Below are 17,674 nucleotides of genomic sequence, written 5' to 3'. Positions count from 1 at the left end.
AGCCTAATTTACATGGAGAACGATTACTTACTGCAACCAATTAGTGTCAAGCTGACTGACAGACTACCCAAAATATATTCTCCCCACCCTCCCCTGCAAGTCTGAGTTTTCCCCGCTGTGTTATTTAACCTGGGTTGTTCGCTAGGTGAGCAGTTATCACCTCACTATTAGACATGGGACAGCAAACTGGAACCCTCTGAGCTTCTCCATAACAAACACAGATAAAGCCATTCTTGTGCCACCCGGTGCGAGCCTCAGCTGAGCCAGAGACAGTACAGTCAGAGATCAGTGTAATGTATTTTTCCCCCAGTCTTAAATCCTTGAATGATATCCTGAAGATCCCAAAAGTCATTATTTTGGAAAGGTGCTCACCCTTTCCTGAGCATGTATTCTCCATGGGGACTTTCACACCCTCATTTGCAACCATACAGTAGAACTTCAGGTAAAGGCTGTGTCCACAAAGCCTTTGCAATGTGCTCAGGCTGTGGGTTTTGTGTTCCAAACCATGTTCCTGGTCTCTGTCACAGGAAAGCATCATCTTACTGTGTGGGTGCTACTACTCAGGACGCTCAGCTCCATGTACCTGCTCATGAAACAGCCCTTTATTTCCAAAGCCTTTCTGGTCATTGCTGTTCCCCATGCACTGGCAGGACCATTGCTGCTCTCTGGGGAAATAGGGAATCCCACTGCAGCTGGAGGGAGCCACGTGGACAGAGAAACTCCTCCTTGGCTGGCACAGCATAGGGGTGCCCATGCTCCCATCAGTGCCTGTGCTGGGCAAGGACATCAACTTCACTCAGGGCATCTCTCTTCAGCTGCCCTGAAAGAGGAATACTTCATCATGCTTCCCCAAGTACAAGCCTGCTGCTACTTCTGAATTAAACCTGCCCCTCCTTCCTATCAATTAGCACCCAAACTGATAAACAGACTTTAAAAACTCCTGAAGTGGACACATGGAACTGACCAAATGCCATTTACCTTCCTTTTACCGTTACAAAAGAAACAACTCATTCTATTGTCATTTTTCCCTTCCCAGCACCATACTCATTATTAACAGGACTGACTAATTGCTGTCCTCTCTTCCACGCCCTGGCACGTGCATTTGGAATGCACAATGACAACAACATTTCAATGCAACTTGCTGTGTTATTCTTCACAAATTCCTAAGTGTGGTCTGTCTGAGCAGCCTCTCTGACTACTCATCAGAGAGCTCTTGTGTACACACGCCCAGGCACACAATGACCACATTCTGGATATGTGAGACCAGATAATCAGCCCTTCCTTTGAGAAACACCAATATAAAGCATATTTAAAGACTTTATGAGTCTTCTGTATGGATGAGATAAACATTTTTTTAATCTCTGTAGGCTGCATGGATACATGGCATTTTAAATGCAGGCTATCCTAAAAAGAAAACTTGGAGAAAATGTGTGGTGAAGTTTATCCAGTAGCTGTTTGCTAATATCTGTAAATAGTCAGGACCTCAGATGAGGTAAAACATCAGCAGGAATCCTTTGAATTTCAGTTCACATCAATGGTGCTAAATCAACTTACACTGCAGAAGTCCCATCAAGAGAGGTAAAGCAGGATCATCCCACCTGGGTCTCTGGATACAGACACTAGAAAGGTTGCAAATCCTGGCAGCTCTGGTCTCCCTCGACTAAATTAAAAGTCTCTGTTAGTTACCAAGTGGATGCAATGAAAATGCATGTGTGCTCATGCTCCTGAGAATTGGGCTGTTAATCTGGTGTTTGTGCTCCTGGAGTTTATCTCCTCCACACCTCCCTTCTCCCCAGGGAAGGGCCTTGCTGCCACTTTATCTGCTCTAAGGACAACACATGCTGCTTGGTTTCTGAATTCCTCTCCAGTGCTACCCCTGAACCCAGCTCTTCAGAGAGGGGGGCTCCAGCAGCTGTAATTCCCCTTAATTCCCCTTATGATTAACAGGTCAGCTCACTCCACCCTGATGACAGTGGGCTTTGGAAGTCTAAGTCCATCAAAATTATCTATGCATAAAAGACAATCATTGCAGGAACAAACGTGTCGCTGACACTTTTATCAGCTGTGTGCTTGCTGCTCGCTGTTGTGCACTAATTTAGAGAGGCACAGGCTTTAGAGAGAGAGGGGAAGGCTTCAGCATCACTGCTCTGCAGTGGCTCCAGGCACAGGAACCTCTCTTCTGTGGTTTTGATGTTGATTATAAAGCTGTGGAGGCAATCACTCCTAGAGAGGGGCAAGGGCAGGTGGGAGTGCAGGGAAATTACAGAAATATTCTTCTGAGTGCATCCCATTAGGGCTGGTGGCAATTACACATGCTGATCAAGGAGGCGGGCTTCCCAGAACTGAAATTACCAGGCTCTGAAAATTACCGGTAGGGAAGGGAAGGTGAGAGAAAGAAGGAAAAAAGGAAAAAAGCCAGAAGCAGCAAAATAACCCTCAACAATGGCCACAGATATCCCCTGGCTGCCTGGGAGCAGGGACAGGAGAGCCACCTCCTCCCTGCAGGCAACCCCTGCTGGGAGTCACTCAGGGAAGACCCACAGAGATAAAAGGCACTAAAGCCAGCTGAAAAATGCTTGTAAAAACACTAATGGTCTCAGGTCCTTCTGAGCCACCTCAAGTACTGCTAAATCACTTTTACTTGCTTTCTGGTGGGTTTTGCTTAGGTTTGTGCTGATGCACTGCACATCCCCGTGTGCAGGTCAAAACCTGAGTGGATCCACCAGCCAGCCCACAATGCAGACATCACTGCCAGGCTCTGTAGTTTGTTCTTCCTCTCATCTTTCCACTTTTTTCACTACTTCCACAGGAATAAATGAAGAAACCAACTTAACAACATCTTCCTTTCAATACACACTACTGGGAGTTATTGTAGTAATAAAAAACAGAAGGAAAAGGCAAGAATTTTCATTGCAACCACTGTGCAGCCTTGCAGTCCTGACCCTGGAACTCCTGACAATGTGTCACCACACATTATTAAGAAATATTCATATTAATCCCAACTGTAAAGCTCTACTTTCAGCCAATTAAACTGCCTGAGCAGCTGAGCTCTCCTGGAGACCTTTGTACTCTCCTTTTTATTTTTTTTAAAAAATGCTGTCTTAGGGAAAGGAATGGTTTCTGCAGAGATGAGCCACCCAGCTCCTTCCAGCCCCGCCGTGTGTGTATAAAATGTTCTTGGCTGCTTTCAAACACTGCACATTAATCTGTGCTATGGAACCTGTCTCCTTCAGTGTTCCATCATTTCTCTTCGAGACGGGTGAGACAGAGCTGTTCCACTTGGCATCACATACCCTCCCTGCCCCCTTCCCAGGGTTTTTTTCCCTTTGTTTTGTTTGTTTGTTAGTTTTGTTTGGTTTGGGATTTTTGGGGTTTTTTTTGTATTGCCAGAATAGTTCCCAAGCCATCATCCCTGGCATGTCTGGACCTGAAGAAGAATATAATGCTGCAGCAGCCTGCAGATATATGAGACAGCCAGGGTGCTCAGAACTGGAAGATTATGGTTTTAGCACTTCAAATTGTGAAAAATACCAGTGCTCTCTTTCTCCAGCTTAGGACACATAATTTCTTTCTCCCCCTGCCAGTTCTTTGCCTATGTCTTACCCAGAAGGGACATAAACCGTTTCTTGAGTTGAGGGCTGCTGGAAACAAACCTCAGGCGGGTGTCTGAGTAGTGATGACCGGGATTTGTTTGTGAGCAATGTGAGCCACACTGTCCCACTTTGACAAGCTCTTGCACTAATAAATCAGAGCATCTCCCACACACAAAGGGTTACCTGATACAAAGCCAAGTATTTTTACTAACCCCGCTCCTGAGATGTGGATTTTCATGCCTGCCTGCCCAAAATTTGCCCACATGAGGATGGATGCCTGCTGCTCAGGCTATGCCAGCCAGACACCTCCCTTGCTGCTTGCATGTGTGACCACTACCACAGCCAAAGCACCTTCTCAACTACCCATGTGCCACCAAAGCCCAGACTGGCAAATCACGACATTTCTTCAAGTCTTTATTAAATACTAAAATGTTCTGTAGTTGTAGCCAATAGGATTTCCCCCAGACAAAGCTTCAGCTGGGAAGCATAACTTTAGCTGCTGGGAAGCATAACCTTGGCATAACACAGAAGATATGGATTTATTGCTGGCCTAAGTGGTTCCTTGCCACGAGTTATGAAGGACAATTCCCTTCTTCACCCTCCTCTCATCACCTTGGGTACTGCACTCCATGGAAACACCCAGAGGCTGAGGAATGGAGCACAAGTTGAGCAGAGAAAGACCACAGACCTCCTTCATGCCCAGTGCCAACTGCTTGACCACACCTGGGTTCACCACGAAAGGGATGAGTGCCTCTTCCATAGATGGGGCTTCCCAGGAGGGCAAATGGATGTGAAGGATAAAAGCTGCCTAAGGATGCATCAGCATCCTAAACCCTACCAGTTGCTGGTAATCCAGCAGCCACAGGCATCTGCAGCACATCTCGTGTTTTGGAAGCTGCAATGGGAACACCATGCACTTTCCCTTTTTTCCAAGCATCCCTAAATCCTTGGCTCCCGGCATTTCTACAGTGATTAAACACACAGTTCTCAACATTGAAACCCCATAAAAACAAAAATCCATATGGGGAGTGTTCCCATAAACCAGCCGATACCTGCCAGCAGCTCTAATCTTGGTGCCATCAGATCTGCACAATAAATGAGTTCATTTTACTGGGATAGGGTTTTTCTACAAAATAGAAATCAAAATTGGCTTGTGAAGATGAACGATGCCTGTGAAACTTTTTTGCTGCACTTGATTAAATACACACAACAAACCCATTTTTTTTCTACTTGAACGATAAACTCAATAGTCTAAAATTAAGCTCAGCAGGGTAAGATCCTGTATAGATTTCAACAGATACTATCATTTTTTTTTTAAAACCTGACTGTAATGTATACACATTGAAAAATCACTTGAGTACCTCTGGCACCAAACATAAACACAGGGAAAGCTAAAAATCATGTTGCATTTTTATCTTGATACATCCTGCACCACAAAGTACAGCCCTGGTTTGCCATTTCATGATAAACCCACCCTTTGCTTTTGATCAATTTAGTGTGTAACCATGGATGTGAATGTACATTCGTATCATAAAAAGAAAACGGGAAGAAAAAGTCCAATCACAGAAGCACACCAACCTGAACCACATACTTCCCAACCAAAGGGTATTTGTAGATACCAGAATTACCATTTCTCTTCAAGACAACTGATCCTTTTAATGAAAATATAAGAAGCCCTAGAGAAATGCTGGTTGATCATTATTAAATGCACAGACCTCCTGCATTTTTTTCCCCAGGAAAATGACTGAACCTTGGCTTTAGCATAATCCTGAAGATTATTTACATCTTCTGTATTTTTTTCCACTGCTGCTGAATAATCAAGGCTCCTTAGAAAACCACTGCCAGAGAAACATAAGTATTTTTTTCCTCTTCCTTTTTCTCTCTCTTTTACCTGCTTTTATATATTCTTTCTTGCACAGGAGCAGTGAGGAGGTGTTGAAGGTTAGGATTTTTCCTTTTTATCCCTTTCTCTCAGGGAATTTTGTCCCATTTGCTGCCTAAGAGATGATAACGACAGTAACTTAAGAGACAAAAGATGTGGCTGGGAGGGGGAAGGGTGCAGCTGGCTACTCTCTTTGCTGGGGGGGTTCTCTGTGGAAAGGCAGAGACACCTCGAGATTTTGGCAAGCAGACATGACAGAAATCCCTGGGGAGCAGCTAGGAAGGGGCAGTGTGCACACTGTCTCCCTCCTCAATCCCCAGCTTCCAGACATTTGACAAAGGGGAGCTCAGGTTGCTTTTCAAACATTTTTTTCTCAGTAGAAAAACCCAAGAGAGGAAAAAATTGTGGCTCCTCAGAAGGCAATGAAAGGAGCTGTATCTCCTTTTTGGAGGAAAGGGCTCCAAAACACTGCAGGCTCCCTGAATATTGGGATGCTTTGGAAGGGGAATCTTACAAGGATGCTTCAAGACAAGCACTTTGATTTCTGCCTCAGCATTCTTTATTATTTCCCATCATGCAACCTCCCTCTCTCTCCTACTTCTGCCCTATCCACTCAAACGGCTGTGTGCAGGGAATGAAAACAATTAAATACTCCTAAACAGGCAGGGCTGCAACTGGCACGGTAATGAGGTCATTATGCACCTAAACATGCCTTCTAAAAATAAATTACATCCAGGTATAGAGATCTCCTGGCTGCACTGTGCCCAGGGAATTATCTTAATGCAAAATCTCTAACAGCCTGGTTTGGTTATTTCAAAGCAGACCTGGCCTCATCAGGACAATAACAAGGGCTTGGCTGATGCACAGCATCACAAATTTGGGCTCCTCTTGGGTCAAAGGGAAGCGAAGAGAGCTGGAGCTCTGCAGGGCAGAGCCTGTGTTAGAGCCAGAGGTCACCTCTCAACCCACCAGGGCACAGCCAGGCTAAGGGAGCTCTGCTCCACAACCAGGTGCCATCACAGGTCAGGACCAACACCTCGTCCTGCTTGTGTGACATGCTTCCTGTCCCCAGTGTGGGACAGACACTGCCAAGGTCTTGCCTAGAAAGGATCCCATCTGGCAAGCAGACTTGGTTAGAATTACACAGCAGCTTGGGCTGCAGGAGGCTCATTTGTAGTAATTAGAAGCATGATATGGGCACATGGGAGGACATCAAAGGACACTGGTAGCTTCGATGGCACAAGTCTCTTTTTCTAGTGGTCAACAGGCAAAAACTCCTCTGTACCCATGAGCTTCTCTTAATAAACCAAAATTATACAGAATTCTTTTTTTGGCAGGGCAACCAGACAAGTACCTACAAAACCCACTCCAGAGGAAAATTTAAGGTCAACATTTTTATTTTAACATGTGCAATTCACAGAATCATTCAGGTTGGAAAAGACCTCTAAGATCATCGAGTCCACCCATTAACCAGTACTACCACATCCACCACTGAACTCTGTTTGAAGTGCCACAAGAGACCTGTGCATGTGTATGCACAGACACACACATTCCCTGCTCCAGTGCACAGCCATATGGGCTGCTTTGCTTCCCCAGTCTCCCAAACTGAATACAAACAAGGCTCCATGTATATTGGAATCTGTAGGAAGCTTAACATTTACTTGGCTTTTATGTAAACACTTACATGAATTACACAAGTTTCAGCCAAGAGTCTCAGCACCCTGCTGTGCTGAGCCAGATAATTCATTACAATTAAAAGCAGAGAGGGAGGCAATCAGGCTCAGGGTATGGATTTGCTCTCCCAAATGGTTTCCAATTTGTCTTCTGGAGGAAACCCCACTGGTATTTGCATGGGACTGCTATTCCTGCACCCCAGGGCCAGGCTGTGTGAGCAGGACCTGGACACGGAGCACCAAGGATGTTTTGTGCTGTGCCTGTGTGTGCACCACCAGTGAGGCAGCGCTGCTGAAACTCACCTTGCAGGCAGGTGAGCACTGCCCTGGCTACAAACACAGAGCATCAAACCCTGACAAAAGTACTTCAATAACAACAATACTGATAATAACAACAGCAATAATAATAATAAACAAAAAGGCACGTGGATCTTGTTGGAGATAAGGTTTAGTGCTGAGTTAATGGTTTGACTTGTGATCTTAGAGGTTTTTTCCAACCTTAAGGATTTTATAATAAAAGAACTCCCCTGCCATAAGCATATGCATCAACTCATACTTCAAGACAGCATCTATTCCCCAGATCTGCCTTTCTCATTCAGTATCCATAATATGCTAAGCTATTAAAACTATCCTATGGAAAGTGCTGTGCCTTACAGTGCTGAAGACAAGTGGTGTTATCATCTGGTATTTCTTCTCTTCTTATTACAGTGAATCTCCACTACAGCTCTGAAAATAATCCAATTATTGCTTACCACTGCTAAGGTCACTGTTGCTTTGAACAGAGATTTGGGTAATACTCTGATTACTTTTAAGCAAATATTGCTGAGACTTGGGCAGAAATTTCAGAGAGATTGAAAATCCATTTAACTGGAAACCACAGATGGGAAAATAGTCACACTCTATTGGATATAAACAACAAAAAGAAGGTATAGTTTCTGTGTCTTATTAAAAATATTGGTTTATCTGAAATCAACAGCACAGATATATTCAGCTGTTAAACAATATATAATTTCTCATGTCATATAACCTTCAAAACACAGCAATCATTGAGTCTTTATTAAATGTTCCCATATGGGCTTCCAAAGGTATTGAACTACTTAAGTGTAATATATGGAAAACAGCAAAGGGTTTGTATCACTTGTGGGAATAAAAGAGCTCCTGAAGAAAAGCAGATATCAAAGATCAATCTGTAATAAGGAAAGGAAGTTAACATTCCTTACAGCGGTCTTGGAGATAATTTTTCTGCATGGAGCCAACGAGATAACAGCAAAATCATACGAAATACAGATGGTGCCAAAAAAAGGTGTCTATTATAATTCCTTTAGTGCAATTAATCATAGGTTCTTTACTGTCAGACCATTTCCAGGTAATGGCAAAATAAGGATGGAAAAACACCCAACTCTTTTTGTTATTTTTCTTTAAGAAAGAATGAATCATATTGTCACTGGAAGATGCTTTTTCTGACATTGCTTTACTTGAACTGGCCAACTGATTAAAAACAAAACACAGCAAGGACTTGCTGTCCTTCTGCTGAAAGTGTGGAGAAATGCTGAGATTAACCCCCAAGTGTCCTGACAGGTAGGAATGACCCAGCTCAGCAATGCCACCAGAAAATCCAAACAAGTGTCCCTGGACAGGGGAAGGATGAAAAATTCCAACAGCTCTGGTGGTGGCCAGGGCTGCCTGACCCATGGATGGCTTCTCCTCCTCTCCTTCTGGAAACCACATTGTTTGCTGGAGAGTTTCCTTTCAACACCCCCACAACATGTCTGCATCCCACAGCAGGGATCTGTACCAGGGTCTGGGCTGAACTCCTGCTCAGCCCTGGTGGGTTTGGCACAGTGACACCCCTATAACACTTTTAGAGCTGCACCTTTTTTTTCTCTCCACACTCTTGCACCCTCACGAGGTTTCCAGCACCGCAGGCGGATAACGCCAGGGAGGGATGTCACAGTGCTGTGCCAGGAGTGAGACAGCCAGTGACATGACCCTGGGGACACAGACGGGTGAGCAGGCACAGTGCTGCACTGTCCCTCTCCTAGGAAACCTGCCCCGCCTGCCTCACACGCGCCAAAATCCCGAGGGGATAGTGAACAGTGGAAATCGCATCAAGAAAACCTATTTAAAGTGATACCCCACTGTCATGCAGCACAGGAAAAATGTGTGCCTCAGCTTTCCAGATGACTCTATTCCCTCCAGAGAGCTGCCTGTGAGCAAGCTGCCTGCCCAGCACCAATGAATGATATGGCAGCACTGTCACAAAGCCTAACCCTGCCTTTGTCCTGCCAGTCTTTGCTTCCTGCCTGCCTGTCTTGGACCAAGAAGGGGACAAAGAAGGCCTGGAGAGGAGAGAACCACTGCAGGGCGGCCATTGCCTAGTAAAGACACCAGGGGAACAAGGATGCTCAAGGAATGAGGATGCCCAGGGGATAAGTGAGATCCCAGACACGGCTAATTCCTCACTGATGGCTAATGAGTACAGTGGGGCTCCCACTCATCTCCCAGCACGGGCTTCTCCCCTCTCCCCCCAGAGCCAGGAGGCAGCGAGGGGCACACAGGGATTCAGGCATGTGCTGCAGCAGGAGGCAATGCTCACATCCACACACTTCACATCTTTTCTGTTTTGAACCTCAGTCCCGATGCCTTTCTCCCAGTTGCTTCTTAATGCTTTCCTCATCAATGCCCACACCCACTCTGCAGCACAGACACCTGCAGGCTTTTAATTGCTCCTGGATTGCCTTGATTAGATGATTTCGGGGACCTTTGACTTTTCTCTCAAGAGGTATCCAAGAGACAGGCATAAACTCACAGTGCCAACCCAGAGTGCTGGGCTCTGTTTTCTCTTGAACATACACAGCAGCGAGGGCTTGGGTCTGCTTACACCATCCCTGGGCATCTACAGTGCTACCAAATCAGCATGCAAAGGGTATAAAATCCTGTCTAGCAGCAGCTACATTTCCACTGGGCTAAGGACTCACACCTCATGGGCTCATTTCTACAAAAACCTAAGTATGTTGCCAACTAATCCCCTCTTTCCTACATAGTAACTATATCTGGTTTTTGTTTTGCAGCTCTTTCTCTGAAAACTTGTTTCTTCAGAGAAAAAGCAGCAGCCTGAAAAATTGAAAACTGACTATTTTAGAAATAAATTGTATTGGTGCCTTAGGAAGAACATGGGCTATTTTAAGCACATTAGACCGTTATGTTAAATATTAGCAATCAGAGGAAGAAAAAAACCACATAGTTTTGTGCTCCTTGTTAATGGCACTAATCCCCAGCAGACAGGAAAGCCCATGGGATAGGATTTTTAAAACCATTCTGTGAGCTGCAGAATAACATCCAGGTTAAAAGTGCATTAAGATAATGATAATCAAAACATCTCTGTCAAGGGTGGATCTCAAATCCCTGTTGAGGGACAGGTTTAACTTCTCAGCAAAAGAACACAACCAAACCACACCATTGTTTTGCTGCTAGTGGCTGGAGTAAATTATCCTGGCCACCTCGCTGGGGCTGGCACAGGCATAGGGACCAGGATCTGCTGCTGCAGGATGCAGGCACTGTGGGAGGGCCTGGCATGCCAAGGCTCCTCACAGCATCCCCCTTCCAAAAATAGTCTGGGTGAGACAGGCTGAGACCTGAGACATGATGGACAGCTCTGAGATAAATGAACAGATGCAGCATCTGAGGAGAGGCAGGGCAAAATGCAGTGCCAGGTAGCAAGCACTGCCTGTGACTATGCTGGCAGAGTCCAGCCTTGATGCTGCCAGGGTTTCCAAGGAAGAACTAAAAAAAAAAAAATTTATAAAACCCGCTAAACTCAGCCGGCAGACCGCTTTTACAGACATTTGCACAGACACTGGAGGAATATCCAAAGTATAGTTGTGTTTAATATTGTAAGTTTACAAACAGCACCTGATAATGCTGACTGAGTGGAGCACTTTCCAAATAAACTCTACAGTCAGGAGGACCAAGAGAGGACACCAACCTGCTTTTAGCCAGGGCTGTCTAAATGTGAGGAGCCTGGGGAGGCTGCAAGCAGGAAAACAAAAGAGTAGGGGTGGATTTAATGCAGAAACCCGAGCTGGCTCATTAGTGTGGAACAGCTGTCAAAGAGCTCAGGTGTGCACCAAAACACCTACCTGGCCAACTGAGCCCAGCTATTTAACCCAGAGTGAATGAGACTTCACTGGTGGTACCGTGCCACCACACAGACCAAGGCAGTGAAACAGCCAGCCAGCCATGTATGGTGGAATTTCATAAATGCAGTCCAATAACACAGCAAATGCACATTGAAATAATGTCACTCACAATATCAAGGTTCTCATCAGGGACAAGCATGTCATGAATCACTGCTGAAGCCAAATTTAAAAGGATATTGATGCCCAGGCATCCCATTTGTGCTCATATAACATATGGCACATGTGAATTTTATAGCTTTTGTATTAATCTGCCCAGAATGCCATCACTTTGTGAGATTTCATGAAATATTAAAATTAATGAGGATAATTTATTTTACAACTCTCAGAAAAGGCCCTGGGAATGATGAGAACCTCCCCATTAAATTCACTCAGGTTTGTGACTCGCAGCCCTAATATCTGGCATCTGTTTGCCAAGTGGGAGAAAGACATGATGTATTTCAAGCTGGTTATTTGATGGATTGGCCTGAATTTATTTATTAAGGTTTCTACAATCAATTATCACTGCAGGAAACAGAGAGGGAGGGATGATAGACTAAGCATGTTTATCAAGCCACATGAAATCTACAGAGGCATTCAAACAATTCTCTAGCCTCTGCAGGAAAGTGTCAAGCATGTTTATTGATAGCCCAACTGTGCACTGCACAGTTGGCTTTCAAAAACCCAACAGAAGACTATGATGTATAAGGACAATATAAAAAAAGGCTGAATTTTCATGTCTTGTGATGAACACAACAGTGCTAGGGTCATTTCTAAAAGAACTCTGTCCACCTGTGTGCAAAACAGTATTTGAGATATCAGCAGGTGGCAAAATGCACACCACAAACCAGGCAGTGACAGCACTGGAGAGCAGCTGGGGCCAAGATATTCCCTGCTACAATGATTACTGTGGAAAAGAGTGATTTCTGCAATGTGTATCTGGGAGATTCAAAGCCAACAGCTGCTGGGAACTTTGAACAACCACAGAATTCAATAGTAAATGTCTGATGAATGGTAACACCTTGCAAATCTTTTAAAGAGCAGGGAATGGTATCGAACTGGTAGCCTGCTGCAAAACTATGTGTGCACAAGATACAAAGTCAATGTTTCGACCAACTAATAATGAGAAAAGAAGGGTTCATGCAAGGTCCCTTAGTCCAACCACCTGCCCCAAGGGGTAGGGGAATTGATTGTGTGAGTAATTGTGTGTGTCTTGGACCTTGGCTACGCCTGTGCATGCAGGAAGAGGCAGCGGAAGAAATCAAGTGCAGCAGGATATTGTTGTGTGTAACAGCCTTGGCTGTGCTCATGTCTGAAAAAACAGTTTGCAATCCCTGTACCTGAAACAGATCACGCACCAACTTTTGCAAAGTTTATTATTCTCTTATTTCCTATTGCAAATTGGTTGACTGAAATTCTCCAAGCTTCCCAAGCAAACAAATCATCCTAATAAACACAAACTGAAGGGAATGGGTAGACACATCTGCTTAAATGAGCACACAACTGATAGTTACTGAACAGACAGCTATGAAAACTTGAGTCTCTGTCTACAGAGATGTTTCCCATTAAAAAACATCTTGTTAATACCAAATAGGATTGGACTACTTCTCCACAATGTAAAATATCATGTGCAAAATTACATTCTACTTCCAAGACGCCAGACACATGAACAGCAGAAAACAATATTATGAAAAAGGAATTTCCCAGTTCATGCTGTGGTGCCAAAATAGCTGCATTGTGACCAAACACACCAACCACACCATCCACAAAAGAGCCAATATCTGCCCAACAGCAGCCCACAGTCAGAATCACAATTGATAAGGACGATGATGATGATAAATTATATTGGACCAACAACAACTGGCCCTGAATTACACTTTGATTCTATTATTTCCATCTCCCAAGACACACATGCTCACTATATTGAGAACATATGGTGACATGGTGACATGTGGACTTGAATCTATTTCAAAGGTATGTGGAGTCATATAAGCAGAGCAGGAACGTGTGCTTGCTCCAGCCAAGATACTCATTTATTCTTCATATGCATTTATGTGTGGGAATAGGCTCATCAGCAACGCTGCTTAGCTCATCCATAATTAACATCTGGATGCCAAAGAGAATGAAAGCTGACACAAGATGCAAGTATTCCAAAACTCTGCAAACACTCTGGATAGTTGAAAGCTAAAGAAATATCGTGACCTGAAAAGGAGACTTTCCATTCCCAGTTTAAACATGTGCTAAATTGCATGTTGGTCCAGGGTGTTGACCCCATGTCTCAGCTGATGAGGGATGACCTTGTAAGATGGAGTGATCACATAGTAATGCAGAAACAATAAGAGATTTTGCTTTACGAACTCTTTTCTGGGAAGTGATCAAGTGGAATCACAGAATCACAAAATTAACAAGGTTGGAAAAGATCTTTGAGATGACCAAGTCCAACCTATGACCTCACCTAACACCTTCTCATCAACTAAACTATCCAGTCTTTTTTTAAACACGTCCAGGGACGGTGACTCCACCACCTCCCTAGGTAGACAATTCCATTGCCCAGTTATTCTTTCAGTGCTGACCTCTAACCTAAACTTCCCCTTCCAGCCTGTCCAGGTCCCTTTGCAGGGCCTTCCTACCCTCCAACAGATTGACATATGCTCCCAGTTTGGTGACATCTGCAAATTTACTGTTGGTAGACTCAATGTGCTCGTCCAGATCATCAATGAAGATATTAATCAGGAGTGGCCCCAACACAGATCCCTGGAAACAGTGCCATTAAATTAAGGGGTACTGGCGAGTAAAAAACAGGGAGGGAAGAAAAAACAATACAAAAGAGCTTTCATGCACACCAAAATATGGCAAGGATGCAGATGGCCATGCCTTGCTCCCAAAAAGGGGGTTTGCTGGGGAAACATCCCCTGAGAGAGACCTCAAGTCCCTCTTCATCACACCCCACACTGGGGGCCTGTTCTCTTCTCAGGGCAATCACAGTGCTCAACTGACTGGGATGCAAAATTTTGACTGGAACCAAAGAATCTTGAATTGGCTTGCAATTTTGTTTCTGGAAACCTCAGAGCAGCTCTGTCCTTTCCTGTCAGGCAGTCCCATGCTGCTTGTGTATGGTTTCACTGAGTCTCCTTGCTTTTAAAGGTCCATCAGACATAACTAGGATCAGGAAATGGACAAATACACTTGTAAAAAGTCCTTAAAATACTTGTAATATTCCTTTAAACGTTCACTGTTGTGCTTTACTGGAGGACACCACATGCCCTCCATGTGCTGTGACCTCTACCAAAGAAAGTAATCCTGGTTATTCTAGGCTCTAACCCACAGCAAATCAGTATGGATCACCACATTATACCTGTCCCTAGAAATAAGGAGGCATTTCTCTAGGCCACTACCTTCTCCTCCACTAAACCCCTCTGGGATACCCCTTGACAGACTGGCTGGCCCAGGTTTTTTTCACACTTTTTAAATTTTTTACAGCTTTTTTTCAGAGGACATGGGCAGAGTTTAGATGCTGACTGACCTAACATCAAATCCTCAGCCACCACCTCTGCAGAAGTAGGACTTGCAAATCCATGCAATGCACCAGCAAGGTGGGGCTATCTGTGGTATAACTGACTCAGGAGCAGATATGATTCCTGCTCACCCCTTGGCGAGGTGAGAGGCTGAGGCTGGAGGACAGTTTGCTTTCAAGTAGCTGCTGAAGAAATGAAGTCATCATGAAGCAGAAGCACTGTGGTAACTGTGAGGTGAGGGTGTACAATCCCCTATGAATCCTCAGCCACGTTTTTATGCCAAGCGATCAGGGATAGACTCCTTTCACCATAAACATGCTTCTTGTTTGCAAACAAAACTAATGCCACAGCAGAATCTGCTTCCAGAATGTCAACATGAGTCTGAGATATGTTTTCTCCCCCTACAAAGAGCAGATTAACCATAGTACTTTTGGCAACTCACATTTCAATTAATAAGAGCACTATCTTATGAATAAACCCAATTACTAACTATCAAAATGCAAAGTTTCCTACAAGAGGGGATTAATCAAATGAGGAAAACAAAGACGCACTTGTTGTTAGCAGAAGGATGGTCCATCTTTACTTTCCCAGATGCTCTGGGCATTTGGCATCACAACCACAACACAGTGAGTCAATAGACATATTATATATATTACATATGTTATGTATCAGTACTTTGGATCTCCAAAGGCATAGGACTAAAGAGCACTCATCGACAGCAAAGCTTATGTGTGCTATTATCCACGTAGTTCATGCTTCCAATCTGCCCAGTGTAACTGTCTTGGGTGATTTAAATAAGAACTGAAAATCTTCCCACAAAACTGAAGCAGCACCATCGAATTTGTAAATATCTTGGGCTCCACAGAAGGATGTTAATGCTAATACAGGGAATCAGATGCAAATGAACAATGAAAAAAAACCCTCATTACAGAGTTTCTTGTAATGACAGTGCTCAAATATAACCACAACAGTCTGTTTTTGATTAGAGCAAGCCATTTAGTGCCGCTGTTATTATTTGTTGTTTCTATGGTTCTTTGGGTGCATATCATTCCTCCCAGACAAACACAGAGGCTCAAAAGCCTCTTCACTGAGATAACAAATCCTGCTGGATTCAGTAAGGTCGAGCCCATGCACACCTTTGCCCTCCTCCCAGTTCCCATAGGGGTTTCCATATGGACTTGACTTCTCTTTCCTCCTTGTTGGAGTGGGCTCCCTTACACATTGAGCTGCACTGGGAACTTGCCATGTTCTCCTATCCATCAGCAGAAAAAGTTCTCATTTCTATTACATCTGGAAAAAAGTAATTCCCACCTTAAGGAGATTTGTTTGGGGTTCATTTAAATCTGCTTAGTGACATGGGTGCCAAAATAGGGCCCAGGTGAGCACCTGAAATTAAGCACATGATCCCCATCCCATTGCCTCCAAGGTACGTCTGCATGCTCAGCACACAGTGACCCTTCAGCCACCACAGAAGTACCCTTCCTTCAGACTTCTCATCTGAGGCTTGTTTTGCTTTTTGTTTTTTAAGAAAAAACCCAGCAAAACAAAAAACCTCCAGCAATCTGTTGGATCGGAGGTTAGAAAATGGGAGTCCAACTTTAATTAGGCTGTAGTGTTTAATGGCCCTGTAAGTCCTTATTTTTACACTGCATGCCCGGATTTGTGACCTGGGCTCCCTGGCACGTGCCTCAGTTTGCCTGCAGGAGGTGACACCAGGCACACAAAAGCAGCTCCTCAGCTACAGGGTCAGTTTGTGCAGCATTAATGAGGCAATATAGATGATAAGAAATATGTCCAGTGCCTGGATATATGGAATGCCCAGGGGAATTGGGCTCATATTAAACAACAAAATAGTGATCTGTTGCGTAGGGATGCAGGCCTGAAAGAATGATTTCCAGATGGGACCACACCACTGGTAAAGAGAGATTGAAAAAAACCTCTCTTTTTAAAATAAAACAGAATAAAAAGATTAGTATCTACGCATACAGTATATCTATAGCACACATATATCTTGCTTACATTTTTCCAAGGAGCCTTTATGACAGCTCTCCTATAATTTGTGCCACTTTTGTACCAAGACTTATCTTTTAAGCATAAGGCATTTTATTGATGCAAAATGGGGCCTTCTACTTTAGAAAATAATTTGAATGAGAATGGCCACACCTTGCTTTTGCCCTCCCCCCAAATTCCCCCAGCTCTGGATGGCTGGCATGGAATATGAGACTGGAGCTCAGACAGCAAGAAAAACAAAGGTTTTAATTTTCATAGTACTTCCATGTGCAGTACATAAACACCTATTCAGGGTAAAAAAACCTATCATGGAGCTGGAGGGAGTGATAACCAGAGCACGGAGATCTCAATAAATACATCAAACTATCATAGTGTCAGATTTGGCTCTTTTCTATTTCAAAAGCACCAAATACTTGGAATTAATAAAATATCATTTAGAAAGGCCATATAATAACGAGGCTGGTAACAAATCACATTAGGAAATCATCCCAATACAAACTTGTGTGTTAGAGCAACAAATCCTGGGAGTATGACACTGTTCTCCACTCCTCATTATTAAAAACTTGCTTTGTTGCCATCAACATGCTGTTCTCAAAGCTGTTGAAAAATTTCCTGCTTCTCAGTGATTTGAAAGAAATGTTCACTATGGGTTGGAATTCCCAGCCCAAGCTGCTTGGGTTGCTGTGGGGCAGGTCACCACGTGGCTGCTCCTCCTGTCTGCCTGGAGGCTGGACCAGAGGAGGAGGGGTACTAGGACACTGAATCCTGACAATATTTTACCTGTTGTTACACTGTTTGATTTCTACTCCACTTCTCACATCTGTTT

General features: G+C 44.0%; 1 protein-coding gene across 8 annotated transcripts in view; it reads right to left on the bottom strand.

The window, feature by feature from the left end:
- The window catches only part of PRICKLE2 (prickle planar cell polarity protein 2), a 103,394-nt gene that overhangs the window by 58,725 nt on the left and 26,995 nt on the right, over positions 1-17,674 (bottom strand). For 5 of the 8 annotated variants that reach the window (XM_085590331.1, XM_085590332.1, XM_085590334.1 and 2 more), the window contains one exon: positions 1-17,674. This exon is cut by the window's left edge; it is cut by the window's right edge. The exons of the other annotated variants lie outside the window; for them this stretch is intronic. The gene's annotated coding sequence lies outside the window, so the exon portion shown is untranslated. 8 annotated transcript variants of the gene reach the window in all.

This window comes from Lonchura striata, chromosome 12 (assembly GCF_050655825.1).
Source record: "Lonchura striata isolate lonStrDom1 chromosome 12, ASM5065582v1, whole genome shotgun sequence".
Classification (NCBI taxonomy): Eukaryota; Metazoa; Chordata; class Aves; order Passeriformes; family Estrildidae; genus Lonchura; species Lonchura striata.
The sequence above is the reverse complement of the archived record's forward strand: the minus strand, read 5'-3'. Positions and strand labels throughout refer to the sequence as shown.